Source organism: Callithrix jacchus, chromosome 19 (assembly GCF_049354715.1).
Source record: "Callithrix jacchus isolate 240 chromosome 19, calJac240_pri, whole genome shotgun sequence".
NCBI lineage: Eukaryota > Metazoa > Chordata > Mammalia > Primates > Cebidae > Callithrix > Callithrix jacchus.
In genome coordinates this window covers 12692025-12707896 of record NC_133520.1, presented here as the reverse complement: position 1 = coordinate 12707896, position 15872 = coordinate 12692025, and the positions used below count along the sequence as shown (strand labels likewise).

The window sequence follows — 15872 nt, the reverse complement described above, 5'->3', positions numbered from 1 at the left end:
TGTCTACCCCACCTTACCCACTCCACCCCTGCAAATATCCAAGAGCCCAGAGAGCACAAGATCCTATGCCCACAAAAGAACTATGTGAGTGCTGATACTTGGCCAATGTCAAAAGAAAGGGCTTGAGTTGAAGACAAGGAAGCCAGCAGACCAGAGATGATGCAGAACTGTGGCTCCCTCAGCAGAGGGCATTATGACTAGGCTTCTCCGTGACGGCATTAAACCCTATGAGTGGGAGTAGAATACAGAGGGGACATTTTTGAATTAACTAAATTGAAGTCTAAAATGACAGAAAACCCAGAACTGACTAAAACACTTTCTGCCATTGGGAGGCATGGGAACTCAGTATGGCAGTAGATAAAAAGTTTTACAGTATGACCAGACAGCAGTCACATCTTTTGTAACTACATTTGGCAAACTACATGCTGGGGATGACAAGCGTAAGTATAACTAAGCAATCTTTGAAGTGTCATGAATACCTGAAAAGAGATGAATATAAGTTTAATAGAGTTTCTCTAAATTGAAGGCAGCTAAAATCGGTGGCAGGATACATTGTAGACACAGATGTGACCAATAATTTCCTTGAAAATATCGTTTAAAACCATCATTAATATTTTATATCAAATGAAAATATTCTATTACTATTTAATTTTGCTGTTTCTAATCATACGGTCACCTGGAGGGGAGATGAGATTGTTGACCCACTGTATTAGGACATGTATTTTAAATTCCTACATACTGAGTCATTCCCTTACTTTACCAAAAAATATTTGTTCAGGAGCTGGGCCAATGATTAGAGGACAGGATAGTCAGGGAAAACATCAAACATACTGACTCATCAGAAGGGGTGTGTGTGTGTGTGTGTATATGGTATAGTGTAATTATTATCATTATTACGTTATTCAAGAGGCAAAATAGTATACTGATTATGAACGTGGACCTTGGAGTCAAATTTCAGCTCATTCATTTACTAGCTATGTGACTCAGCAGCAAATTGTTTAACCTCAGTTTAGCCTTTTATACAGCGGGTATGTTCACTGTACCAACTACTGAGGAACATAAGGAGGATTGGATGAGGTATAACACAACAAAACACTTGAAACAGTCTGGCATGTATTAGATGCTACTAAGGTGTTCACATTATACATATGTTATTACGAGTAGTAAGTTTGGTGCTATCTGAACTTAATATGGTATCTAAAAGTTTTTAAAAAACATATCTATGTACACTTACCTGTTTTAATCTTCATAACAGCCCTGGGAAGTAGGTGGTATTGATGACTATGGTTAAGAATACTAAAGTTTGGAGAGATTAAGCGATCTCTCTCATAAATTAGAAAGTGGGGATTTGAACCCAGGGCTCCTGCATCCAAACCCAGCGCTCTTGCCACAACATTTGCATTCTCAACTATACTTGATATGGCTCATTCTCCTTTTAGGAAGATATAACGAAATCACTCTATCCAGAAACAGCTAATGTATAAAGGGTCTGATTCACAGATGATGTTGGCTGGGTGCATAGGAAGAAGTGGTAGGTGCCCTAGGTCACTGATGAAAGAAACTAGCCTGTAGGACTGATACATTCCAAGTCAGCAGGGCCACCTATGGAGGCTACACCTAGAAGGGAGTGCACTGTGCACAAAGCAACCCCACTTGTGTGGATTGAAGGGCTGAACAAAGAGGTACTTTGGTGGTCTTGGCATGAAAAGACTTCTCCACTTATTGTAAGTGATGCTGGATAAAATTTACAATGACTTCATATTTCCTGTAATAATTGGAAGTAACAGCACACCTGGATGTATTTACATCCATAATGGAAGAGAATATTTGAAATAGAAACTTTCCAGAGAACTTATAATCTATAGTCATGAAAGGGACTTTTGATGTGCGTAATTCAGGACATTGTATGTCAGTTGACATTTTCCCCTGTTCTGAAAAAGTGTAGTTTGAGTGAAACAGTCAAAAGGTTGGCTGTTTAAGAGGTATGTGCCTTAACTTGTTTGCTTACTCACTTGCTTGGTCTCTCTTGGTCTTTTTCTCTGCCTGCAGCTTTTTCTCTGTCTTGTTTCAGAAGACTTAATAGGAAGGTTCACTGGGGCTTCAGTGTTATGAATGCTTCAGATAACAGCTGTACCAAAACAAGAAGCTCAGCATTTAGATACTTGCTACAATTGAAAAATCAAAACTCCAAATATAATACAATGACCAAGTAAGGGTAACAGCATTTCAAATGTTGTCCTAAGAAATGCCCACGGTTATAAATCTGTCAGCTTCAAAGCAATATGGAGGCCAATATTTGGAGAGATTATGCTGGAAAGTCATGGAAATAATCTTCACAATTAGATAATAGAGCCTTTTCATATTAACATAAATGATATTTAAAAATGCAACATTAAGCCACAGTAAGCATAAGCTCTAATATTAATGGGGCACATAAACAAAAAAATGGTTTTGTGCTATTTAATCTCAAAAATGGTTTAATGACCCTTATCTGATTATAAAAACAGCACAAGCAACTGTATTAGATAAATAGGACATTAAAAATACTGCTAACTGGTAAGCAGCTTGAAAAAATCTAAATTAATGTATTTTGAAATCAAATTTAATAGTCACTGAAGGAATATTAAAGAGATGTCCTGGATATAACAATGACATTGGCAAACATGAACATGTATAAAATAAGTTAAAGAAACGAAGAAAGGAAAAGCAGGAAAACAATTCACATGGTGAAAGTTAAGAATCTGGTTAATTTAGTTAAGTCTTAATTTCAGTAACCTTAGTTGCATCAATCCCAGACCAATAAAAGCAATGAATATATACTATGCTTTTAAAATATATCGTTCTCATACTATACAACATGGCCAAATGCTTTTCACTGGAATTTGGCTAATTTTATATTAGGAGTCAACACTTCCATTGGAGGAGAGAGAGCTCATGCAACCATCTGTAGCACACATACTTGAAGCTCCCACCCCTCTTTTCTACCATTCACCTTAACAGTAAGAGTCATGATGACTAATAATTATCCTGTGATTCCTTCAATATTCGAGTATTGATGGTATTTGAGAGATGATTCCTTCTGCCCCTTCTAAGTGTTCATTCATCTGTCCTCCCTTTTTAAAGTGCTCATATAATACAGAAGCATTTCACTGCAGTCAATTTAATAGGTTGTGATATATATATTTTTTTGGTTGTGATCTTAAGTGTCAGCCTCCAAACTTGTAAAATGGACTCCCTCTCACAGGTGGTTGTATGGTAAGAGACGTAATCATGTTCTTGGTAGAGCCAACAAGCTCGATAAATACTACCTACTGTTATACTTCCCCCGACACACCTCTAGTTCCTAGGCCTTACTAACTTCCTCCAAACCCAAGGTTCAAGTCATTACTGGTGGCCATCTGAGAACCTCCTAATCTGGGTCACACTTTGTCAAATTGCTCCTCTGGCGCTATAATACTGAATCGTGAATTTGCATGCTACATCAATTGTGCTTGGAAATGCAGAAGAGAAACAGATAGTCCTAAAGAACCAAGTATTGTAAAACATTTGCCTCCATCCAAATTGCAAAATTAGAATCACTAGACAGTCTCGTTGGTATTACAGTGATACCTGAGAGTCAAAAGAGAGATCTGACTGATATTAGTTGGGTGGAGTTTGTGCCAACTTCACCAGCCATTACGTTGTTAGTTTTTATCAGTCTAGTCCAGTTTTAAGGGTGGATACCACTGGGAAAAGCACATTGCAGTGGCAAAGGGATCTGGAGTTAAAAATGGGCCAATAATCTCTCTTCACATCGTTCAATGACATGATGTTTAGATATATTTTCCCCTGCTGCTTACCTCACAAAAACACAAGTATTTTCTCTCCTCATTTATCATGGTCTAACCTTTTGAACTATAATTTGGAGAAACAGACTGAAAATAACCTCTGTTAACAAAACCTTGTTGCTTTGTTGTGTTTTCTTTTCTCTGGGGAACTGAATGTTTTCTTATGGGTTCCCAAATAAGATGGGCATCTTTATGAATCCATTTTCCAACTGGGAAATAGAAATCTAAAGAAGCAAGGGAATTAAGATAGTCTAAGAGGTAATTCACACTAACACCCAGTTTTGCCATCACTTTTCTGAGTACTGGAAGCTTCTCCAGTTTTTCCTGTAATAACTCCAGTTGAGCTGTGTGGGAGTAGCCTGTGGCATTTATGAAAGCCAGGACTGTTACATATGATTACTCTTCCCTTCCCTTAGGAGCTTCCTAGTACCTAGACATCCGCAGCAATGTCTGTCAGCAGGTACGAGGCCATTATGCATTTGCCATATTGCCTGTACAGTCTTGAACAATTAGGTGTGAAGGTACTGAAAGGGTGTAGGATAAGATGGAGAATGTTGTGGGAGGCCAATCCACAAATTCAGTCATCTAACTACTCCTACAACAACACCATGAAATTATCTAGAATAAATGTCCCAGCCTATGATTTCCAACTAGGAATTTTGTCAACTCGGTTTTTATGAGTTGACACTTCATAAGGTGGATGTAGCTGTTTCCCTTATTCTTGTTCAAATTCTTTTTTAAATACAAAGAAATAACATTGTTTTTCAAATCAACACTATTCCCTGTATTGGCAAAAGGGGAAGGCATCGGACTGTTGAGCAAACAATAATTAGTTGCAGCCTCGGAAAGATAGAAATGACTCTTCTATTAAACAGACAGCGTGATTGGAGCCTTTCTTTCTTTACTGACAATTACAGATATGGTGCATCAAGAGGGCTCATAATAAATATCAGTGCTCGCTTGACCTACCAAATATATTTGTTTGGGAAAATATAAATGGTAAATTGTCCTTCAGATTAATAGCTACCGTATTGGTAAAGTACAAATCACTTTTAACAGCCACATTACTTTAGTAAAGAGAAGCTTGCTAACTGCTCTTTAATTAAGTACACTTAATGACCTTAAGGGGATTAGTAGTCTTGTCTGATAATCAATAAGCATGGCAAGATTGCTGCCTCATAAACTGGGGTGGAAGAACCAAATTAATCTGTAAAGATTAGTCTCTTCTAGTTTTTTTTTTCTTATAGTTTGATTCCACCCAACACTTAGGAAACTCATAATCCCGGTCAAGAACATACCAGTAATTCATTTGTTCTGAAGGCATGTATTTTAACAAACATGGTTGTAAAAGTGGTGTCAAAAAGCCAAATGACAAATAATAGATATTTTCCTGCAAATCACTGAAAAATACTCAAAACTATCTGCTGCCTCATTGATATGTGGTTGGTTAATGGAGTATAACTAGCTGTGCCACTGTGAGGCTCAGTTTCTTCATTTGTAAAATGAAGGAGGAAGGCTCTTGGGTTCTTTGCAGCTTCCACATTTTATACATTAAATAGAAAGTAATTTAGATTTATTTTGTGAATTATCCATTGTTTAGTAGCAGGTCAGCCCTTTGCAGTCAGACATTGATGGGGTATCTCTTATCTTTATTTCTAAAATAGTTCAAATGCATTATCAAAAGAAAACAAAACTAAAATATGTGAAGCAGTTGAGGCAGCATGGTGCAACGGGGACACAAGGTAATGGAGAATGAGGAAAATTTGGGGACGATGACTTTGAAGCCACAAATACTTTGTTCAATACAAAAGATGTTAATACAACTCCTATTAACAAGTTGCATAAGCTTAAATCGCTCTGTTCTTCTTGACTTCCATATCCTTGTAGAGTGAGGACTATAATTAGAATTATAATAAGTAAATGTGCTAAGTAATATCAGAATACTTCTCATAGCAGATATATGCTGGGCAGATTGGCAACTGCCTTTTCCCCTCCCATTCTCTGATATTTCCAGGTTATCAGTAGGTGTAGATATCATATACAATTTTACATATACAGTTAATCCTTGAACAACATGGGGTTTAGGGGTGCCAAACACCTACATAATCAAAAATCCATTATGCAACTTTTGACTTTTCCAAAACTCTTAACTACTAATAGCTTACTGTTGACTGGAATCCATAGTGATTATAGAAAGTCTATTAACACATATTTTGTATATTATAAGTATTATATATTCTTACAATAAAGAATATGATAAGAATACGAGAAAAGAAAATGTTAAGAAATCATAAGGAAGAGAAAACACATTTACTACTAAGTGGAAGTGGATCCTAATAAAGGTCTTCATGCTCAGTGTCTTCACATAGAGTAGGCTGAAGAGAAGGAAGAGGAGAGGTTAGTCTTGCTGTCTCAGGAGTGGCAGAGGAGGGAGAAAATCTGCTTATAAGAGGACCCGCACAGTTCAAACCCATGTTGTTCAGGAGTCTGATATATATGCAAAATGATCTATGGTGTATATGCAACATGCAATATAACTAAATGTGAAATGTAAATTCTACACTTGTGTCTGAGTACCTATCAAACCCTTTGGAAATAGGGCTATATTTTCGTCTATGATTTTTCCATTCTAATACCTGGCACATATACATATCAGTTCAGCTAAATAAGCACATATACTTTATATTAGTTTATAGGGTATATTCATTCTTGAACCTTCTAGATCTTCAACCTATCTAGGTCTTCACTGCTGTTTTGAGGCTACCAGGGCAATTGACCTACTTGCTAAAACTATTATGTAATATCTGCTTTTTCTTTAAAAAACTGTTAATTATCAATTTTATAAACTTAACCTTACATATACAATAAAGTCCTATGACACAAAGATTGTGTGAAGTAGTTTTAAATATTGAATGATATTAATCACAAATGAAACTATATACCTATGTAAGATGTGCATTAATCCTAGATTGGTTTTTTCTTAAGATATTTTTGCAGTCACATTTAACTTATTATAAACATAGGCTGATTATTATCTAAGCAATGCTGGTAAGACTTAGTGACTTGGAGGTCAGAAAAAGCCATCTAGCCCACATGGGATAACCTTTTATTAGAAATATTAAGATAATATAGTAGGAGCTATATTTGCAGGATAATATCAGAAACTTCAAGACCTAAAAAAAAAGTACAAAAACCACTGCATTTCAAGCAACATTGCTGATATTACAAAGACACTTTAAGTATTGACTATTTAACTTAAGGGTTAATGATATGAGCAACTCTTCTATGTGGGAAAATGTAAACAAGTTCTTGGAAACAATATCTGAGTGAGGAAGAGTATCCCCCTTTCATAAGTTGTAAACAATGTTGACATTTTCCGTATTCTGAGAGCAAAACATCTATCCCATTCTGAAGTTCTTATGTGAGATACCAAATTTCTGGCTATGCCACTGAACATCCACTGTCCATATTTTTAGATCTTATTTTTTTTCTATTTGTCCAAAAGTAGATTAAAAAGGTCAGCTTGCCTCTAGCAGGCTGTATAGCCAATACATGCTTAAATGCTGTTGTATTTTTCTCCCAACAGCTTGTGTCAAGGCTAAGCAAATGTTTCTGAAGCCTTCCCTGGGCTTGTACTCAGGTGCTGGATTCCTGCTCACCACATGGGAATGGTTTGAGACTTCTGCAAACTTTCCCTGTGGGCACTTTCTGCTTCACTTGTTCTAATCAGTGAAAAGGTACTACACCCAGTGCTGATGCTTGTAGACTGACGGTGTTCCAGGATGTTGCTCCTGGTGATCTGAACTGGTAACTGACCTTTAAAATGCTGAAATCTGTATACTTAGGAGGTCCTGTTCTCAAATCAGAAACTATCACTATCCTTTAGTCATCAGTTTACCTGAGAAAGTCATTACAAACTGCAAAATACTATTTGACTGATCCTCATGAACATTCTGACCTCAATAGCAATAACTTGTAGTAACTTGTGACATTTCCTTAATCGATTTCTTCCAGAACAGCCACTGCCATTAAAACAAACAAACATCAGCCCGGCAGTGACTCATGCCTGTAATCCCAGCACTCTGGGAGGCCAAGGCAGGCAGATCACAAAGTCAACAGATTGAGACCATCCTGGCCAACATGTTGAAATCCCCTTTCTACTAAAAATACAAAAATTAGCTGGGCATAGTGGTGTATGCCTGTAATCCCAGTTACTTGGGAGGCTGAGGCAGGAGAATCACTGGAACCTGGGAGCCAGAGGCTATAGTGAGCCTAGAACTCGCATTGTGCCACTGCACTCCAGCCTGGCGACAGAGCAAGACTGTTTGTTTGTTTGTTTGTTTGTTTTTAGACAAACAAACAACCATTCACACTCGTAAAAATGTTCTTAAATTCCCTAGCAATGGGATAAAATAACAATAATTAATATAAAACTACCCTAATTACCACTGGGCCTTTCTATCAAGTCCTATAAATTCAAAGTGTTCCAAATGTTCTGTTGCCACTCCAAATTTTGAAAGAGCGACTAAGAGAAACAAACAATACTGAGACCAAAATTGTATTCTGGAGAGCACCAAAACAATATAAGAAAGTATTATACAACTATGAGAGAGAATGATAGCGTGGTATTTAGTAATTGCAGGTAGTAGGAGAATGAACAAGGAGGATAAAAAATGTGAGTTAATTCATTTGAAGAGAGATGGACGTGCTAGGTAGCCCTTTTCTTTCTCATTTTTACACATGGGTCTGCCTAAGTCTGAGAAGCCTATAATTTTACCAATATACCCAACAGCCATGATTAAATGTCATGGGAGGAAATGCAGATTTTGCTGCCACCATCTCCTGCTTCAATTCTGAATGAAGGAGCTTGGGAAAATCCCTTCACCTCTGTAGGCCCCCATTGCTCTCCCATAAATATCCATCTCAAAGGGCTCTTGGAAGACTCAAGCTCATTCATATGTACACGTAACATGATTTTACTATAGAATAGTGAGTTTTAAATAGATACTATATTTTTTTTCAAAAATTAAAAACTCAAACAATATAGTAGCGCCCATGTTCACTAATCTAGGTTAAATTTTTAGCAGCAAGTCAGGCTCAGTGAGATCCAAATGGAGAGAAGAAAAGGTTGAGAGTACGAGAGTCATCCCCTGGGGACCACTTGGAAGAGGACATTTAAGATATCAAGGGAGCAGGAACAAACAATAAGGAGTAAACAGGGAGGAGCAAGCAATGAGGATGCCCCCAAACAGACTTTTCAAGGCATCAAGTGTAGTTGTAGAATTCTGCTCTAGCCTAGTCCTGAGCCTGGATCAGGATATTTAATCAGAGAGCAATTCAGTCTTATTAACATCAAATTTGCAACAGCCAACTTTTCATTTCTGTTTCTGCCTTGCAAAAAATATCTTCCTTAGCATTTTTCAAGTTGGCAGGGTACTGCTTTTCTCACAAGGATATTGGAGGCTCCAATGATGGAAGAGTTGATCTTAGACACATCAGAAGAGAGGCCCTGGTCCCTATGTGTCAAAAGTATGGATAAGCTGCCTTGAAATCAGGTTGTAGATGCCTTCTGCCATGGATTATGAACTGGGGGAAAGGCTTGTGAAACTCTCTGCAAAAAGCATTCTTTTTACATCTTTATTATCTACAAAATGCCAGGAGAGTTTCCAAGTAAGAGCAATCCCTGTTAAAGAAAATAGGACATAAAATAAACTGTTATTACCTGCAAAACAGCTGTATTTCCTTTTCTTCCCAGAGAAACACATAAAACCTCTGTATACTCGGACATGAAGCAATGTAATAGAACTTTTATTTCTGTAAACACTAGATATTTGTTCCATGATAAGTCACATCTGAAGGGATAAAAAAAAAAGTTGTGCTCAAAATTTTGTCAGCTGTTCTATGATCACAAAATCAGAAGAGGGATCTTACAAATTGATGAGGCCCATGCTTGATATAAGGAGGTTATAAAGGCTAAAAACAAGGGCTTTGTGATAGGACAGACAGAGGTCTAATCCCAGTGCTGCCTCTTAGGTTTATATGTAACCTAAAGGAAGTTATTTCATCTTTGCAAGCCTCAGTTTCCGCATTATCAAAGTGGTGGCAATAATAGAATCTACCTCATAGATACTGAGTATTTAATAAAATATGTAAAGTGTTAAATATAGCACTTGACCCATCAGAAGCATACAAATGATAGTAGCTATTATGCTAAAATTCTCTCTAGCTAATGGTCGTGCATCACAATTTTATAATATCTAAGGAGACCTAATGTGAATCTAAGGAGACGAGAATAGTTTTAATTTTTTAATTATATTATTATTTTTTCTTTAAACCCATTGCTTTTCCTAACTGTCTTCTTTGAACACTGGGAATGGATTCTCATCAACCTTCTTATATATACATCTTTTACATATCTGGAATCATATGATTTTACAGCTGGGAGGGACAGTGAAGATAGTTCATGCAACTTCTTTGTTTTACAGATCATGGAACGAAGTATTGAAACAGTGACACGACTCCTACAAAGTCACAGGTATAATAATGAAAAATAACTCAACGTATTCTGGGCCCCCACCCAATGCTCATTCCAGATAAAGCTCACTGAATTTGAAGGTAAGTCATTCTTTCCAGCCATTGTCCATTGATATGAATTCTTTTAACTGTTTCTTATACATCATTCTATCCTTTTTATAAGCCTTGCTTAATACATTTTGGGTTCTCTGGTCATTTTTGAAGCCTCCAAGCTAGATATATTTACCCTATCTGGTGTCTAATTTACAGACAAGGTTTATTAAAGGATTCTTCCCTGATTCTGGTCCTTGATTTTTTGTACTCTGGTGTCAACTCAAAGGATATACACTGACACCTTTCCTGAACAGCCCTGGTAAAGGTTATTCTTCTCTTTTGAGCTCTCACAGCTCCAAATACATGGATGTGTTTGATCCCCTTCCAAGACGCTACAACCACAGAGGGCCAAGCTCACACAGCTACTCACCGGTCTCTGTGAAAGAGTCACCAAACATTCTCCTTCATTTTATTTCATTTTAGCTTATATTATCTCTTATCTATATAAGAGCAACTTCCAGAACTAGATCAAGAGCACGCTGGCATTTGCCTCTGACTTCTGGGAAGTAAAGTGAAATGGAGGAGAATTGGAGTTACAATTCTTCCTCCCATTTAACATCTATCTGGCTCTCACTTGACACACCAGACTGTCCTGTTGTTTTTCTTTTTTCACAATTGACTTTTTTCAGTGTTAAGTGTCTTGACAGAGATTGTGTTCCATGGACACAAATATTCAAGGTTGTTATTTGGTGTAAAGATTCTACTGATGTTCTAATTCGTAAAAAGTAAAAAGAATTTCCAATATCTATCAATATTCTACTCAGAAATCAAATACTGGTTTCTGGGCCAGGTGTGGTGGCTCATGCTTGTAATCCCAGCACTTTGTGAGGCCAAGGCAGGTGGATCAATTGAGACTAGGACTTTGAGATCAGCCTCGCCAAGATGTTTAAACCCCAGCTCTACAAAAAATAACAAAAATTCGCCGGATATGGTGGTGCATGCCTGTAATCCCAGCCACTCAGGAGGCTGAGGCAGGAGCATCACTTGAACATGGGAGGTGGAGGTTGCAGTGAGCTGGGTGACAGAGTGAGATTCTATGGGAGGGAGGGTGGGAGGGAGGCAGGAAGGAAAAGAGGGATGAGAAAATACTGGTTCCCAAATCAAACTAGCAAAGAGTAAAATCCTAGCTGGAAATCTACTTTATTACCTATAATTGTTGAATGGAAACTTAATATGAAAAAAAGAAATGATTTCTCAGTTTTTTTTAGTTTCTCTTACCTTCACCTTGCTTTATTCAGATATTCGTTTGTTCTCATAGGCAACTTGGGATGACAGATAAATCATAAACTGTGGAGTCATGCAGAGCCAGATACAAATCTCAGATTCTTATGCCTGCTTTCTGAATGATCTGTCTCTTTTTCTGTTTTCTAACCCCTAAAATGGAGATAACACAGATCCCACAGTGGTCCTGGAAAGATTCACTGAAATTTTATTATTTCCTTTTCTCCCTTTATATTTTTTTTATTGGCCCCGTGCTTCCTTCCCGTGATTAAACTTTTACCCTGCCTCCTTTTGATGAAGGCTAAAAAAGTATAGATTTGATGTGAAAAGTTCTATATATGAGTTATGCCTCTTTGAAATCAGAGATTAAATTTTGAAAACTGCTTTCTACATAACTTTATTAAAGCTAATTTGAAATAAGCAATTAAATCCCTCTCCAATTCCAATGGGTAGGTTTACATGATGTATACAGAAGGCTAGATAGTGACAGAACTAGTTTCAAGTAAAATATCTCCATTTTTTAACCTGAATTCAATGAATATAACCCTTAAACTGAAGGGAGGGCTGTGGGCAAAAGAATGAGAACAAATTCCCCATCCATAAAAAGCATCTGGCACAAGGTAAACAGTAGCAAGTCCAGATGGTAATAAGCTCTGACACAGGCCAGGGAATGCTCTATGGGCAGAAATGCCATACAGATTGTGTATAAGAAACCACAAGGCCGGGCACAATTGCTCATGCCTATAATCCCAGCACTTTGGGAGACCGAGGTGGGCAAATCATCTGAGGTCAGGAGTTCAAGACCAGACTGACCATTATGAAGAAACCCCTCTCTACTAAAAATACAAAATTAGCTGGGCCTGGTGGTACATACCTGTAATCCCAGCTACTTGGGAGCCTGAGGCAGGAGAATAGTTTGAACCCAGGATGCGGAGCTTGTGGTGAGCTGAAATCACTGCACTGTACTCCAGCCTGGGTGACAGGGGAGACTCTGTCTCAAAAAAAAAAAAAAAGGCACAAAAGGCAATCTTGAAAAATTAAAAATAAGAAATTTTGTGGCTGAATAGCTAGAATTTAGTCAATATATTAATAATTAAGACAGCTTTATAGGACTTTTAATGTATTTGTGTTCATACTTTTCCTTAAAACATATTACAAGGTGTACAACAGTTTTAACCTGGGCACTTACATTGGCAAAGCATCGTTGTTACTGGGAGTTGAAAGAACCAATCAGAAAAGCAAACACCCATGGCACCCACGTGGTTTCCATGCTATCAAATATGGTACAACTGGGAGATGAGCAATTGACCTTTAATTGTTATCATTCAGCATGTATTTGGTGGATAGCTTTGCTTAAGGTCTTCTGTACCAATTTATTCCTCTTCCCTTCTACTTTCTCTTCAGGGAAGCTAACAGCTGGTTATTCTCGGTTCATCTATTTCTTATTCAGGGATGCCTCCTTCAATCTACAGAGGCTGGATTAGAGCTCTCATTTTATGCTCCTTAGTGGCAGTACTTCCTCTGTTTAAGGACTTACTTTGAATTTAATCTTTTGCTCAGAGCCTGGCCTCCCCATAACCCAGAACCACATGAATCCAGGGAATGTGCCTGTTTCTTCCCATTTGTCCCCAGGTACCGCAGTGCCCAGTGTGTGATGAAATTTCCATCTATTCTTCATCAGTCTATGTCACAGACATTTTTCTAGATACATGTCATATACAGGAATGACAAAAATTAACAAAAACTCTGCTCTTGGAGCTTATGTTCTAGGAGGAAAATGAGCAAAAAGCAAAATAAGTAAGGTACGCTATATAGAAATGTCAATGGTGATGACTTCTCTGGACAGAAATAAGGCAGGAAATGGGAAAGAGAGACCCAGGCCAAACCTGTCATCCAGGAAATTTCAAAGCGTGTATTAGGCAAGAAGCAAAAATAACTAATAAGGAAGCATCAACTTTAAGGAGTTTTATAAAAGCAAAATAAAGCCAATAGTAAATGATAGGTTAATTTCTATTCTTCCTCTATCAGCAATCATATGAAAGAGGAGAAATGAACACATCCAGATTTCTTTTTGAGAAAGCTTTAAAATGTATAAACCTTGGAGAGATTGATTAATAAAAGGAGGGTGTACAAATGACCAACATTAGAAATAAAAATGGGAGCCTCACTATCTAGGCTGAATTACACCCTGCAAAGACATGAGGTCCTAGTTCCGGGAACCTGAAAACATAACTTTAATTGGGGAAAGGACCTTTCCAGATGTGCCTAAGAATTTTGAGTTGGGAAGGTAATATTAGACTAGCCTAGTGCCTAAGTGTTATCAGAAATCTCACACGCACAAACGAGAAGCTATGTGAAGATGGAGCAGAGAGAAATTTGAGGACACTGGCCTTGAAGATTGAATTAATATGGCCACAAAGCAAGGGATGCTGGCAGCCACCAGAAATAGAAAAAGCCAGGAGTAGATGGTTCTCTACAGTGATGGCTTCCAACCTTTTTGGCACCAGGCATTGGTTTTGTGGAAGATAGTTTTGTGGTGGGTAGGATGTGGTGGGCAGAGGGGTAGGGGATGGTTTGGGAGTGAAACTCTTCCACCTCAGATCATTAGGCATAGTTAGATTCTCTTAAGGAGCATTCAGTCTAGATCTCTGCATGTGCAATTCACAATAGGGTTCATACTCCTATGATCTCACAGGATGTGGAGCTCAGGCAATAAACCTCGCTTGCCCGCTGCTTACTTCCTGCTCAGTTCTATGCGGCACAGTTCCTAACAGGACATGGCCTGGTTCTGGCCCATGGCCTGGGAGGTGGGGACCTCTGCTTGAGCCTCCAGAAAGAGCACAGTGTTGCCAACAGTTCGATTTTAAACTGGTAAAGATTATTTCAGACTTCTGGCTTCTATCACTGTAAGAAAATCAACTCCTGTTATTTTAAGCTACCAAGTTTGTGGTGATTTGTTTCAGCAGCCACAAGAAACTAATATAATCACTCTACTATAGATACTAAAGTCATATTAACTAGAGAAAAGTATGAACAACTTTACGCCAATAAATTTGAAAACATAGATAAAACAAATTCCTACAAAAATGCCAACTAATAAACACGATATAATAATAGATAAAATACACTGATATCGAAGCCAGATTACAAGAAAATTACAAATCAGTATCCCTGATGAACATAGATGTAGGAATCTTCAACAAAATACTGAAAACCAGAATTAACAGCATAGTGAAAGGATCATTCACCACCATCAAGTTTATCCCAGGGATGTAAGGATAGTTCAGTGTACATAAATGTGTAAATGTAATAAGCTGCATTAACAGAATGAAGGTCAAAACAACATGATACTCTCAGTAGATGAACAAATGCATTTGATAAAATTTATCCTTTCCTGACTAAAAACTATCAAACAAATTACTTATGGAAGGAATGTACTGCAACGCAATAAAGGCCACATATGACAAACCCACAGGTAACATCATATCCCATGGTGAAAAGTGGAGTTTTTTCTCTGAGATCAGGAACATAACAAGAATGTCCCCTCTTGACACTTCTATTCAACATGGTATTAGAAGTTACAGCCAGAGCGATTTGGCAAGTAGAAAAAATAATAGGTATCCAAATTGGAAAGAGGTCAAATTGTCCCTATTCGTAGATGGCATTATCTTACATATAGAAAATTCTAAAGACTCCACTTAAAACTATTAGAAGTAATGCATGAATGAGTAAAGTGGCAGGATATAAAATAAACATACAATAATCAGTAGCATTTCTATATACTAATCACTAACTATCCCCAAAAATACCAAACCGGGCATGGTGGTTCATGCCTGTAATCCCAGTTCTTTGGGAGGCTGAGTTGGGCTGATCACTTGAGCCCAGAATTTCGAGACTAGCCTGGGCAACATAGCAAGACCCAATCTCTACAGAAAAAAAAATTAGCGGTGTGTGGTGGCACATGCCTATAGTTCCAGCTACACAGGAGGTCAAGGTGGAGAATCAATTGAGCCCAGGAGGCCAAGGCTGCAGTGGGCTGTGAGCATGCCACTGTACTCCAGCTTGGGTGACTTGTCTCAAAAAAAACAAAAAGAAAAAAAATCCCAAAGACCTACACAATGAAAATTATAACACGTTGATGAAATAAACTGAAGATGGAGGAAAGATATCTGTGTTCTTGGATTGAAATCATTAATA

General features: G+C 37.7%; 1 long non-coding RNA gene across 1 annotated transcript; it reads left to right on the top strand.

The window, feature by feature from the left end:
• The first annotated feature begins 245 nt into the window (after positions 1 to 245).
• On the top strand, positions 246 to 10442 carry LOC118149496 (uncharacterized). The gene is made up of 2 exons (XR_004737012.3): positions 246 to 440; positions 10313 to 10442. It is a non-coding gene; the product is annotated as an uncharacterized LOC118149496 (long non-coding RNA).
• The last annotated feature ends 5430 nt before the right edge of the window (positions 10443 to 15872 follow it).